The sequence below is a fragment of the Mesoplodon densirostris genome, chromosome 10 (genome assembly GCF_025265405.1).
Source record: "Mesoplodon densirostris isolate mMesDen1 chromosome 10, mMesDen1 primary haplotype, whole genome shotgun sequence".
Taxonomy (NCBI): Eukaryota; Metazoa; Chordata; class Mammalia; order Artiodactyla; family Ziphiidae; genus Mesoplodon; species Mesoplodon densirostris.
In genome coordinates, this window is record NC_082670.1 from 29,223,924 (window position 1) to 29,236,474 (window position 12,551).

General features: G+C 46.0%; 1 protein-coding gene and 1 pseudogene across 2 annotated transcripts in view; one reads left to right on the forward strand and one right to left on the reverse strand.

Moving 5' to 3' along the window:
• The first annotated feature begins 6,540 nt into the window (after positions 1-6,540).
• The window catches only part of PLA2G7 (phospholipase A2 group VII), a 45,510-nt gene continuing 39,499 nt past the window's right edge, over positions 6,541-12,551 (forward strand). For both annotated transcript variants that reach the window (XM_060110094.1, XM_060110095.1), the window contains exon 1: positions 6,541-6,712. The gene's annotated coding sequence lies outside the window, so the exon portion shown is untranslated. The remainder of the gene's footprint in view (positions 6,713-12,551) is intronic.
• LOC132497824 (Krueppel-like factor 17) lies at positions 11,321-12,440 on the reverse strand (annotated as a pseudogene).

Below are 12,551 nucleotides of genomic sequence, written 5' to 3' on the forward strand. Positions count from 1 at the left end.
ACTGAATAAAAGATTCTTCATCCCTTCTCCACTTTTGAAACTTAGAGGCATGGCCATCTGGGACCTGCCGTCCTCTGGAAGTGCTTCACCTCTGAGGTCTTGTGTTTCAGATTCCATTCTCAATCGTGACCTTCTACCCCACTTCCATCACACTGCCTCAGGGTAGTTTCCTCCAACCCACTCAAATCACCAATATTTTTCAGTTCTTCCTGGTTATTCATGTTACGTATATGTAGAGTCATATAGATATGAAGTCTCTTTCCCATAGCTGTGTGAGTATATATATGTGTGTAGGTATAGTAATATGGACATGAACTCTCTTTCCCATAGGTGTATGTGTATATATACATATGTGTGTACTGAGGTATAGATATATAGGTACATATCTATATATCAGGTGCTCGTTCTGCTTGCCAAATACTGATCTAAGCAATTTACATGCATTATCTCTTTTAATACTCACTGAGCCCTTATGATAGAGATGATATTATTATTTCTCTTTCACAGATTAGGAAACTGAGTGGTTTAAAGTCTGTGTAAATTGCCCAGGACCTTAGAGCTAGTAAAGGTAGAACTGGATTTGAGCCCATGTCTGTCTGACTCAGCCCTCTTAATTACCACATTTACCTCTGGAAACGTATCTGGAAGACATGTACTAAGTTGTTTAATAATTACCTAATGAGGTTGGGGTTATGGCAGAACCCTCGTATTCTATATTTTTCTCCTTTGTTTTGTTTGAATTTCCATCTAAAAATTCTTTTTCCATTAACAACAATCCCCTCATTTTTCACTGCCTCTGGCCAGTCTGCTCTCCCCATTTCCAAGCCCAGATAGCCCTCCTCTGTTGTTTAGTTCCTGGACTGGCAAACATCGCCAGGGAAAACACATCACCAGACAGACTGAATCCATGACTAAGGAGTGGATTCCAGTCACCATGGGGCTCAGAAAGCTTCAAACATCCTCAGGCAGTTCTCATTGCCATTCCCCAGATTTTCACTCTCCTCGTGATTTCTTTCACTCAAACTATAGCCATATGTCTTTTCTTTTCCATAAAATGTCTTAAAAGTAGTCGACACATATTGTCTTTGTACCCTTTGTTCCTTACTGACTCCCTGCCTTCACCCCTCTATTATACTCAAGCTGGTCTTAGGTGTCACCAGTGCTTTCCTGATTGGGAAATCCCACAGCCTTTGCTTTAGTCAATTCTACTTAATCAACAGTGTCGATCATATTTTTAAAACTCCTTTCTCTCTTGACTTCTGTAAAGCTTCTCTTTCCCACTTTCTACCCTCACTTTGACCAACCTCACAATTTCATTCACAACCTCCTCTTCCTTTTACCTTCCATGAATGCGAAGGTTCTTTAGAATTTTTTCTACCACTACCCTGTCTAAAAACTCTCCATACCAATTCCACGCACTCTCAGTATGTTTATCTCTAAATACATGACTTCTGCCCAGGTCTCTATATTGAGCCTCAGACCTGTATAACTAACCACTCAGTGTGCTGGCTCACTAGATGGGAGAAAAATCACATTTTGTCGTATTTGCTGAATTCAAGCCACCCACATGAAGTCACTGCAGAGAGAGCTGGAAAATGTGCCCAGTGGCTCTCTCGAGCAGGGATAAGTGGACTTCACACACCACTTGGTACCCAAGGGCAAAGGGTCTCAAACTATTTTTTTTGACATACTGCAGAAAATAGCTTTTATGTCAGTTACATATATATGCTATGGAAATCAAATTCTATGAAACAACATTAAACTTTGCCACGTGTGATGCACTTTAAAAGTTGTCGTGTTCCATTTCATTAAAAAATATTTGGGGCCTCCCTGGTGGCGCAAGTGGTTGAGAGTCCGCCTGCCGATGCAGGGGATACGGGTTCGTGCCCCGGTCTGGGAGGATCCCATATGCCGCGGAGCGGCTGGGCCCGTGAGCCATGGCCGCTGAGCCTGCGCGTCCGGAGCCTGCGCGTCCAGAGCCTGTGCTCCGCAACGGGGGAGGCCACAACAGTGAGAGGCCCGCATACCGCAAAAAAAAAAAAAAAAAAAAAAAAAAAAAAAAAAAATATTTGTACCCACTCACCAAGTAGATGTCATAAGCCATCAGTGGTTCAAGACCCACAATTTATAAACATCATCCTCAGGTCTTTCAATCTCAATATACACAGAATTGTGTTTATGATCCCACTTCTACAACCTGTTCCTTTTCCCTAATTTCCTGTGTCAATCAATGGCTCCACCGTCTACCTGGTTTCCCCAGCTAGAAATCTCACGGCCATTTTGGACTCATCCCTCTGCTTTATCCCTCATGGCCATTTCTGTCTTGTTCATATCTCTCAAGTAGATCTTCCAGTCTCAGTCCCCACTGTCACTATCCTGTTTTATATCACCTTTCACCTAATAGTCTCCTAATTCATCCCCTGCTTTTGGTTTCTCCAATGTCAAGTTATCTTTTTTCAGTTCAAAGCCATCTTCTAGGGGCTTCCCTGGTGGCACAGTGGTTGAGAGTCCGCCTGCCGATGCAGGGGACATGGGTTCGTGCCCCAGTCTGGGAAGATCCCACATGCTGCGGAGTGGCTACGCCCATGAGCCATGGTTGCTGAACCTGAGCGTCCGGAGCCTGTGCTCCGCAACGGGAGGGGCCACAGCAGTGAGAGGCCCGCGTACCACAAAAAAAAAAAAAAAAAGCCATCTTCTAAAAATAAGTAATGCTACTGCTCTGCTTAAAAACTCTGATGGTTCCCCATTGCCCCCAAAATATTTCTTATTCATTCAGAAAACATCTACTGAGCAACTACTGTGGACCAGGCTCTGTACTGGACACAGGGAATAAAAATGCCATGGTTCCTATCCTCAAGGAGCTTACAGTCCAGACTCCATTGCATTACTGAGGACTCTTTTAGTAGTTCCGGCTCACCTTTTCACCTTACCTTCTGCTCCAGCCTGTCTGTATACCTGATGCCCTTGTCACAGTGGAGGACTGGACATCACCAAGGTGTATCTTTCACTTCTAGGCTCCGGTGCCTTGGCTCATGCAGTCCCACATTCTGTGGGATGCCTCCCTCTTCCTTCTAGATGAGCTCCTACTCATTCTGGAAAGCCTCTGTCTTGGCGAAGCCTTCCTTTTCACATGTTCCTATTCAAAAATTTTAAATATCGAATCAATGTAATGATGCCCATATCCCAAATAGTTAAATAGTACTGAAGTGCTGAAAGAGAGAAGCCAGAGTCTCCCACCTCAACTCACCCCAACCACAGCCCAATTCCCCAAAGGTAATCACTCTTAATGATTTTCCTTTTTAGATATCTGGTGATCTCCATGTTTCCAAAATAATACACTATATTAGTATTTCTTGGTGTATCATCCTAGGCACTGTCTATCTAATTTCTACCAGGAGAGTGAACATTTAGCTCATATCCATCCTGGTCCTATCTTTTCTCTTCTCTAACCCTCCTAATAGAGTTACATCTCTCTACTCAGGCCCTCCACTACACCTCTCCTCTGCAAAGTCACTGTGCATCCAGACCTTTACTTTTTGTTCTACTAACTATGGACACTATCTCTTTTGACTCTCGACTTTTTTCAAAATGAGACCCTTAGTAACTCAACCTTTTCTCCATCCTAGTAGGCCTCACTTCTACCTCCTTCTACCTACTTACCTATAGGTACTTCTACATTTAAAAAATCAATCATATTTACATTCTCCTGTATAATCATAGTTCATTCTTCTTTGGCTTGTTTAAAAGGTGTTAAGAGTTGAAAACCAATAAGCATGTTTGCACTGTTAGACTAGGTGAATGTTGTTTTCGATTGTCTAGTGGAATACTCGGATCATACTTTCTTCTCTGGGCCTTTCAGAGAAGTATATTTTTAGATTTCAGGCTTAATGGTGTCTCCACCCAATAGCTCAAAATCAATCCATTTTAAATTATATCACACTTACATCATGCCTTTCCTGGACATTTTCCCTCTTGGAGTTTCTAGTTTTAACTTTAATTGTCTTTAATTTTAAATTTAAGTAATTTAATCTTTTAATTTTTTCTTTTGCATTCTGTTACCTTCTAAGGGCCTCGAGGGTTTCCAAGTTCCCAGTCATACTTTTAGTTTTATTGAATCCCATTGTTTCTTCCAGCTTCATTACTTTAATCAGGATGGGTTAATTTCCAGACTGTCACCCTGGGGCTTCCCTCCTCCGCTCATCTGGCTTGGAGCCTCTTTTCCTTGGATCCTGTGCAGTGAGAATGCCTTTCGCTTCCACCCCTTCCAAGGAGAATTAATAACTCACTTCTCAGAAACCCTACAGTCCTGTATTTACCTACAAGGGCTCATTTGCTATGGTGTGATTTCCTTAGCCTCCAGGGATAGTCATCCTTGAAATGGTACCTAACATACAGTTTGCCCTCAATAAACACTATCTGAAAACACTATTGAGCAATTATTACTATTTATTCCAAAATCTTGATTGAGGACAGAGTCATCAGTTTTTCTCATGTTAAAGAGTAAAGAAGCACTTCTATATTGATCGGAAATGGGAGTAAGAATTAAGAGATAAGAAACAGCTCAACAAAGAATCAATTTATAAACACAAGTACCTTTTTTCACCACATCAAGGCAAAAACAAAACCCATATCAGATCCACCTTATAATCTGTATGTCTACGTTGACTTGCCGTCCTTTGGAATGTGAGGCCCATTCTTTATTCATTTCACTGGACAAGGGTTGCCAGAAAAATTACAGGAAGCCCAGTTAAATTTGAATTTCAAATAAACAACACATAATTTTGAGTATAAGTAGGTTCCAAATATTGTATGGAACCTACTTATACTAAGACCTTTTTGTCATTTGTCTGAAATTTAAATTTAACTGGGTGTCTTGTATTTCATTTGCTAAATCTGGCAACCCTACACTGGGGACCTTCTCAGGACATTAACCTGCTAAATGCCAACCAGTCTGACATCCTCAGAGAGACTGATCTGATTACAACAGGAGGAAGCACAGAGTTGTCATGCAAAGGAAGAAAGAAAATATTTCATATTTGCCTTCAAGACCTGCTTTCAAAGCCCACCACCTTTTTAAGTGTGATGATGAATTTTCTGATTGTGTCTTCTGAATCTTCATCCTGTCTTAAGGTTAAAGGGAGGAGGTCCTTAGAGACCTCTTACGTAGTGTATCATGTACCCTTTTAGATTAATATTCTGGGGCAATTTGTTTCATAGGCGGTTATCCCAGGAAGTACAGGAAATTGTCATTAGGCTGAGATAGTTTAAATGTTCACCTATTGTCAGGTTTAAATAAGTCACTGCTTCTTTAAAGATAATACTGTTAGATAGCACTGTGTATGCTCTGTCCTAAGCATTTCACGTACATTTGCATTTTGTTCTCACAAGGTGCCTCTGACTAATGTACTTTGATTATCTCCATTTTACCCTTGAGGAAGCTGAGAAGCAGAAAGGATAACTTGCCCAAAGTGACATCACTAATAAGTGTGAGAAAGGAGCTATAATCCATGCCTTCTTAATCTGGAGTCCTCCAAATAAAAATAAAATAAATTTCATCTACAGTCCTGTCAACCTCGCCAAAAAGCCAAAAATCACTAGTTAAAAGCATAAAACAGGGGCTTCCCTGGTGGCGCAGTGGTTGAGAGTCTGCCTGCTGATGCGGGGGACACGGGTTCGTGCCCCGGTCCGGGAGGATCCCACATGCCGCGGAGCGGCTGGGCCCGTGAGCCATGGCCACTGATCCTGCGCGTCCGGAGCCTGTGCTCTGCAACGGGAGAGGCCCCAACAGTGAGAGGCCCGTGTACCGCAAAAAAAAAAAAAAACAACAAAACAAAACCATAAAACATTAACTCCACCTATGAATGTCAAACTACTTTCTCTGAGTCTCTAACTGAAGCTTTAAATGAATATTTTAAAATTAGAAAGTTGGATTGAGGAGAAAGCATTGGAAAATGAAGGAAGGAATTTCAGCTAAACCTCAAAGAACTGGGTTAAGCTGAGCTACGAGATGGCCCCTTTTCACACCATTTCCCCCCAAGTCATAAAAGCTCTTCCTGATTGCCCTTCACTGTATTTCCACGGAGAAATGAAACTAACTCAGTGGCAGGCCTTCCAAGCCGGAGCATCGTCCACATAATTTCTAGTTCCAATGTACTATATAAAACGGAAAGTGGACTGCGCAGGGCATTGCGGATTGCAGATGGAAACAGAGTAACCGGGAAGTTAGTGAAACGAGCAACGTCGGCGCGATGGGGGGGTGAATGGAACTGGAAAAGATCTGATCGGAATCGAGTCTGAGAACAGGAACTGGGGGCGCAGCTCCCGCTCTCTGCACGAGTGGGTGGGTCCCTGGGTGGGGAAGGGGGTTAAGCTAAGGGAAGCGGGTCCAGATTGCAGACCCCCGGCCCTGGGAGGGTGCTGTGTGCGCCGAGCTCGCCCGCGTCCCAGCGCCTCTGCTGGTGGGAGGACGGTGACCTCAGCTCCACCCCGTCCCTCCTCCTGCGGCGCCGGGGGAGGTCAGAGTCGGGGTTACCAGACCGCGCGGGGCAGAAGGAGCGCGAAGCCAGCGCGCAGTCCTTCGCCCGGCGCCCTGCGGCCTCGGTGACCCGGTGACAGCGGGCGACAGAGCCCGCGGTACTGGCAGCGAGCTAGCAGCAGACGGGGTCGGCGCGCCCGGTCCTGGTTCCCGCGAGCAGCTCACCGCGGCGCCCGGGTGAGGAGGGACCCCGGGGCGGGTGGGAGCCGGGGGTTGCCGCCGGCTGGGGGGCTGAAAGGTTGGGGGCTGAAAGGATGGGGATGGGAGGATGGGGGAGGATGGGGGTTGGAGGGCTGGGACCCTGCCCGCACCCACCTCCAAGCCGGAGCTGGTCTCGCCTTCCTTGCCGCCCTCCGAACAGCTCTGGGATCTTTGCGGGGAGGGTGATGGAATTCGAACCCAGTTCTCCCAAACCTTTTCCCGGGGGAGCAACCCCTAAGAATTGGGTGCTGAGAGGGAATCCTGACAGGGGAACCCGGAGCACAGGGAGTTTTCTTATCTGTGGGTCTACACACACACACACACACACACACACACACACACACACACACACACACACACACACACACACACACACACACACACACACTCACGAGTGTTGCTCCTTCCGGAGCCCAGTTCTGAGAAGCTGCTGTATGATCTGAATGACACAGCCGTCCCTCTCTGCTCCGATCACTTACTCCCCATGTCCCAGAGCTCCAGGCTGCAGCCCAGATAAGATCTCGGCTGCGCTACCCTGAGTCTGCGGGAGGCTTGTTTTTAACAAGCCAAACAGAACCAGAAAGCAGAGAACATTCTCTTCCCCGTCATCACCTGGAGCCTCTCATAGACCTTTCTAGCTCTAAAAACGGAAAGGTCAGGCTTTCATTCAGACCTCTGGCTTCCGGGGTGGCTGCGGAAATGGGAGGAAGGAGGAGGGAGAGGTGTGTGGGCTTATAAGGGGGCTGGGAGCCCTTGAGGGACTTAACGTGTTCAGGTTCCAGAGGGATTTGTGTTAACAAATCAGTCTTGAACAAATTACCTTTGACCCCAATAAGAATGCTGAGCCAGGAGGTTGGTCTATGAGTAGGAACCAGGAAATGCATCCCTTCAAAGTGTTGACAGTTACAAAGCCCTGGGACCTAATCTTGGGCTAACACTGAACTCAGGGATCCGGGCATTAAGTATTGGCCTGGTCCATAAGAAGGGGAAGGGGATGGCCTTCTTTTTTTTTTTTTTTTTTTTAATTAAATTAAATTAATTATTTTTTAAAATTTTTCCAAATTTTATTAAGACTATAAAACTTCAGATTGAAGGAGTTCAACAAACCCCAAATAGAATAAACACAAAATTCAAAACCACATAAACCCAATCATTATATGCTTAAGAATAGATACATATACGGTAAAAACAACAAAGAAAAGCAAAGACAAGATTAAAAATTCAAGATAGTGGTTACCTCTGCTGAGGACAAGGAATGTGATAACAGAGGGGAACTCAAAGTTCTTCTCAAGTGTCATAAAAGGCAAATAAGTGTTTTTATTATTAAGTTGTACATATACAAAAGATTTTTTGCACTAGTTAGATATCACAATAAAAATATATAAGTTAATGAATTTCATCTGGTTCTCCTTATTTATCACACAAGCCAGAAACCTGGGTGTCATCCTGACTATTACCTCACGGACCTAATCCAATGAATTAACTGGATTAATTCATTGGATTAGGGTTAATTGTCTCTCCTAAATCTACTACCCTCCACCTCTACTTCCACAACCTGGTCCAAGGCACCTTCCACTCCCACCTGGAGTACCAAAACACCTCCTTCTCCCTTAAACAAGTCAAAGAAACCATTTTTGAATGGGATCAATCCTATCTCTCTTGAGCTTGAATCTACTAATCTGGCCCCACTGCTATCTGAAGCAGAGATAACTAATTTGCCCAAGGCCACACAGTCACATATGGCAAAGGCAGAATTAAAATCTTCTAGTCTTACTTGAGAGCCCACAGTGTCTTACCCACCCATTATCCTGCCTTGTGTTGAAACAAAGATAACACGGGAAATGCTTAGCCATGCCTGCCATAGGGTAATCACTGGATAAAGGATAGATTGACTTTCCTCACCTCCTTTATCTGCCTAACTCCTAGTTAATCCTTAACTCTGAGCTCAAATTACTCTTCCTAAGAAATGCCTTCCTAACTGCTTTGGCCTACTATAGTAAACTCCAGATAGATATATTTGTCCTCACAGGATGCTGTACATTTCCTATGTCCCTCCTCCACTAGTTTGTGACCTCCAAGGGGTGGGGGCCTGTTTTGCCTTGCCACTGCAGCATACATGGTGCACCCTTGTCCACTCTGGTTCCTACCCACTTCCATTCCTCAGTGAAAGTGATGGGTCACCAACAGACCCCTCTTGCATCCCAACAAGCAACCTGGCCTGCTGACCCTACCAGCAGGGCTGCATGTGAGCAAGATGGGTGGTGGACAGAGACCAGCCCTGGCCCATTGAGCCTAAGATGCCCTGCTCCGTAGAACGGACCTAGTGCTCAGATGGGAACGAAAGAGACTTTGGATACTTCAGACTGCTCTCCCTGGGGCCAGTAATTGGGTCACAAAAGAGAGCCCCCTGACCCCATTTTTTAATCATATCCACTCCCCTGGCTCACAATTTGGGTGGAAACCACCAGGATGCCAGGCCCAGGTATGCCGGGGCCACTAAGGAAATGGACCAAGGTGGCCCTGCAGGACAGGGTCAGGGTAGAGGTGGGAGGGGCAGGCACAACCAAGGCCATGAGACTGCCCCAGACACCCAAAATAAGTTTGAGTCCACAGAGGTATGGCTCTTCTCCTTGGCAGCATTGAGCACTTTCAGAATTTTTGTTGTGATCTTTCTGCCCTGCAGCAAGGCACTGTCATGCTCTCTGAGTGCTTAGTGTCCAGCACAAGGCATGACTAAAGGTAGATGTCCAGGAAATAGGAGGTCCAGCTAACCCCCATAAAGCTGTTAGGTCTGACTCAGGCACCTCCTTGAGAAGTCTTTCTTCCCTGACACACACTTTCGTTGTCTCCGTGCCCCTCACCATGAGTTGTCCCGACAGCCATGGTGCTCTCTGTATTGTGGGTTGAAGAACATTTGTCGAATGAATGGAAGTTTGCAGGCTGACTCTCCTGGGAGCAATTGCCAGATCCAGCTTCTCTCTGCCTGGAATTCTCTTTTCTCTTCATTCATCTGCTCAGTTTATTTCAACATTAAGGGATTATTAGATGTTACATACCCTCACTTACTGAGCTCAAGGGTCACCTCCTCCAGAAATTCTGACCTTCCCCTTCAGGTGATCCTCCTCTCCATGGCCACTGCACCAAGGTGGACCTCTCAGCCCCTAGACCAAGATGGTCCCTGGGCCACAGGAACCAGATGTGATTCATTTCACTGTGGCCATCACCTGACAGTGCTGGGCACCAGACTGGGCCCAGGAGACACCTGTAGAAGACATCATCTCTAAGATAAGAGATCTACCTCTGAAGTGGACAGATCCTGGTTGGGATCCCAGCTCTGCCACTTGAGAACTTAGGCAAGTTCCTTTCTATGAGTTTGTTGGTCAGTAAAACAGCTGGCTGAGAAATCCAGGAATGAGGTTCTGAACTACCTGTGGCTGAGTTTCCAGAGGAGTCATTATGCCCTCAATGCTAGGAGAGGGGCAGGGCAGAACAGGCCTTTTAATAGCTGATATTTAGTAGTCCAGGTACCTTGGCTTGGTTGGGGGAAGAGGGAAGGTTACAGTGCGGTTCATCCTTCTCTAACCCAGTCTAATGTCTTCCAACCCCAAGTTACCTAGAAAACAGAGCCTAGAACAAGAACTAAGTACCGATGTTTTATTTGGGTGATGCAAATACAGGACATTGAGAGTGAGAAAAGGGACTCAACGCAAGAGAATGGGAGGTAATGCCAGGTGATAGCAGGTTGAGTCTGCTTCATGACAAGACTGGAAGAGGCACAGAAGGTGTGTCCACTGGCTACTTGGGAGGTCTCCCCATTGGGAGAAATGGTGTCTTGTACCAGACCAGTTCAGGGAAGGGAGGGAGGGAAGAAGAGGGAATTTATCAGCCTGGATTTCTCCCATCTCCCATTAGTCAAATGTTACCCCAGGAGCACTAACTCTTCTACATTCCTGGGTTGCTAGTGGCTACTTGAGGTGCCAGATCCCATGTCTTGTGGGGGCATTCCATCCAAGTCTGGAAATGATGGGAGGAGACAAACTCTGGGCATGAGGCTGGTGAGTGCTGGACAGAATCTGCTTTTGTACATAGGATGTGTTCACAACAGTCCAATACTGTTTTTCTTTTACCAGAAGAGGGAATCTGGCATAATGATCAAAGACCTTTCCCAAAGTCACACGGCTAGTAAGTGGTAAATTCAGGATTTGAACATAGTCTGTCTCTGGAAACTGTCAAAGACCAAGATAAGGAACATAGATTTTATGTAGCAGGCAAAGGAGAGTCTCTAAAGGGTTTCAAGCTGGGAGTGACATAAGATAAAGAGCTTTTTATAAAGCTCCCAATCACTACTTTGCTCCATCTTGCCATGTGGCTGAACTTGGCACAAAAGTAGGTGGCCCCAGAGATGTGAGGACACCCAAGACAGTTTTTGAGGAGCCCTGACTAGGTCCAGAGCTATATGGGCTTCCACACTATCTCATAATCTTTCTGTCTTCATCAAAACCTACACCTACCAAAGAGACTAGCTGGTCAGAGGCAGGCAAGATCTGGGCAGAGAAGCCAAAATGAGGGGAAGAGCAGATTGACCTAAAGACCAGGAGCAGGAGGACCAGCCATATGTCCACTGTCAGCCGGTGGGTCTGGGGATATTGTCACCCGCATATGAGTCCTTTGGTGTTGCCTGAGATGGTCGGATCTCATGAACTGTTGGCCCCACTGGTCACATTTATGTGGTCGGTATCTGGTGTGTATCCGAGTATGTCTTCTAAGTTCATCAGAATGGAAGAAGGACCAAGTACAGGCTTCCCACATGCATTTATAGGGCCTTTCACCTGTGTGTTTGCGTTGGTGACTCACGAGGTGGGAGCACTTAGTGTAAGCTTTTTCACAGTTCTCATAGTCGCAGCGGTAAGGCCTTGAAACTGGGGATCTCCTCCTGGGAGCCCTTTCCTGGGCCCCAGATTACAGCTCTGCTCTCCATGGAGCAGGTAAGGGTTGCTTAGGTAGGAAGGGGTCTTCCTGGGAGACTGGCTGGCTCACAAAAGAGCCCTGGGAGTCCAAAGCCAGCAATAATGGTGATCCAGCTGGGGGCATCCCATAGTGGTGGGGGTTTCTAGGGGGCAACATCTGATCCACAGAGCGGAGCATTGCCAGGGCCTCAGTGGAAGGCATGGTTGGATCCAATAATGTTTTAGGTGTTAAAGGGCCTCCATTAGAAGTTACTGTTGGGAGGCCAGAATAAGGCATTGTTCACATTCTGATGTGGGACATCATTGGGATTCTACTGGCAGGTGAGACTGGCGGCCCATTGGGGGACATCCTTAGATTCCCACCAAAGGTTGTGGCCACCCCTGGAATACTGGGCTCTCCTAAGGGCATCGCCTGGGGCCCCTTGAAAATCATCATTTCTGTCTGGGAAGGAGACATTCCCTCAGTGTAAATCATCTGGGAAGGAGTGAAAGTCACTTGGGGGCAGTAGCTCACACCGTGGTCAGGCAGCAACATACTGAAGTGTGACTCCATTTCACTGGCGTTCTGCCTGGGTGCCTCAGCAGAGACCAAGGAGGTTGTCTACATCTCTGTGCACTGAGGGACGCGTTGAATGCCTGATGGGCCATGGTTCCAAGAGGTGTGCACTCCATTGCTTCTCTGTGAACTGGTGCTGAGCCCCATGCCACTGGCTTAGGTCCTCGGCTCCCTGCTCCATCTTAAGCTGGAATCGGTTACCAATTTATTTATTTTTTATACAGCAGGTTCTTATTAGTTATCTATGTTATACATATTAATGTATATATATCAATCCCAATCTCCCAATTCA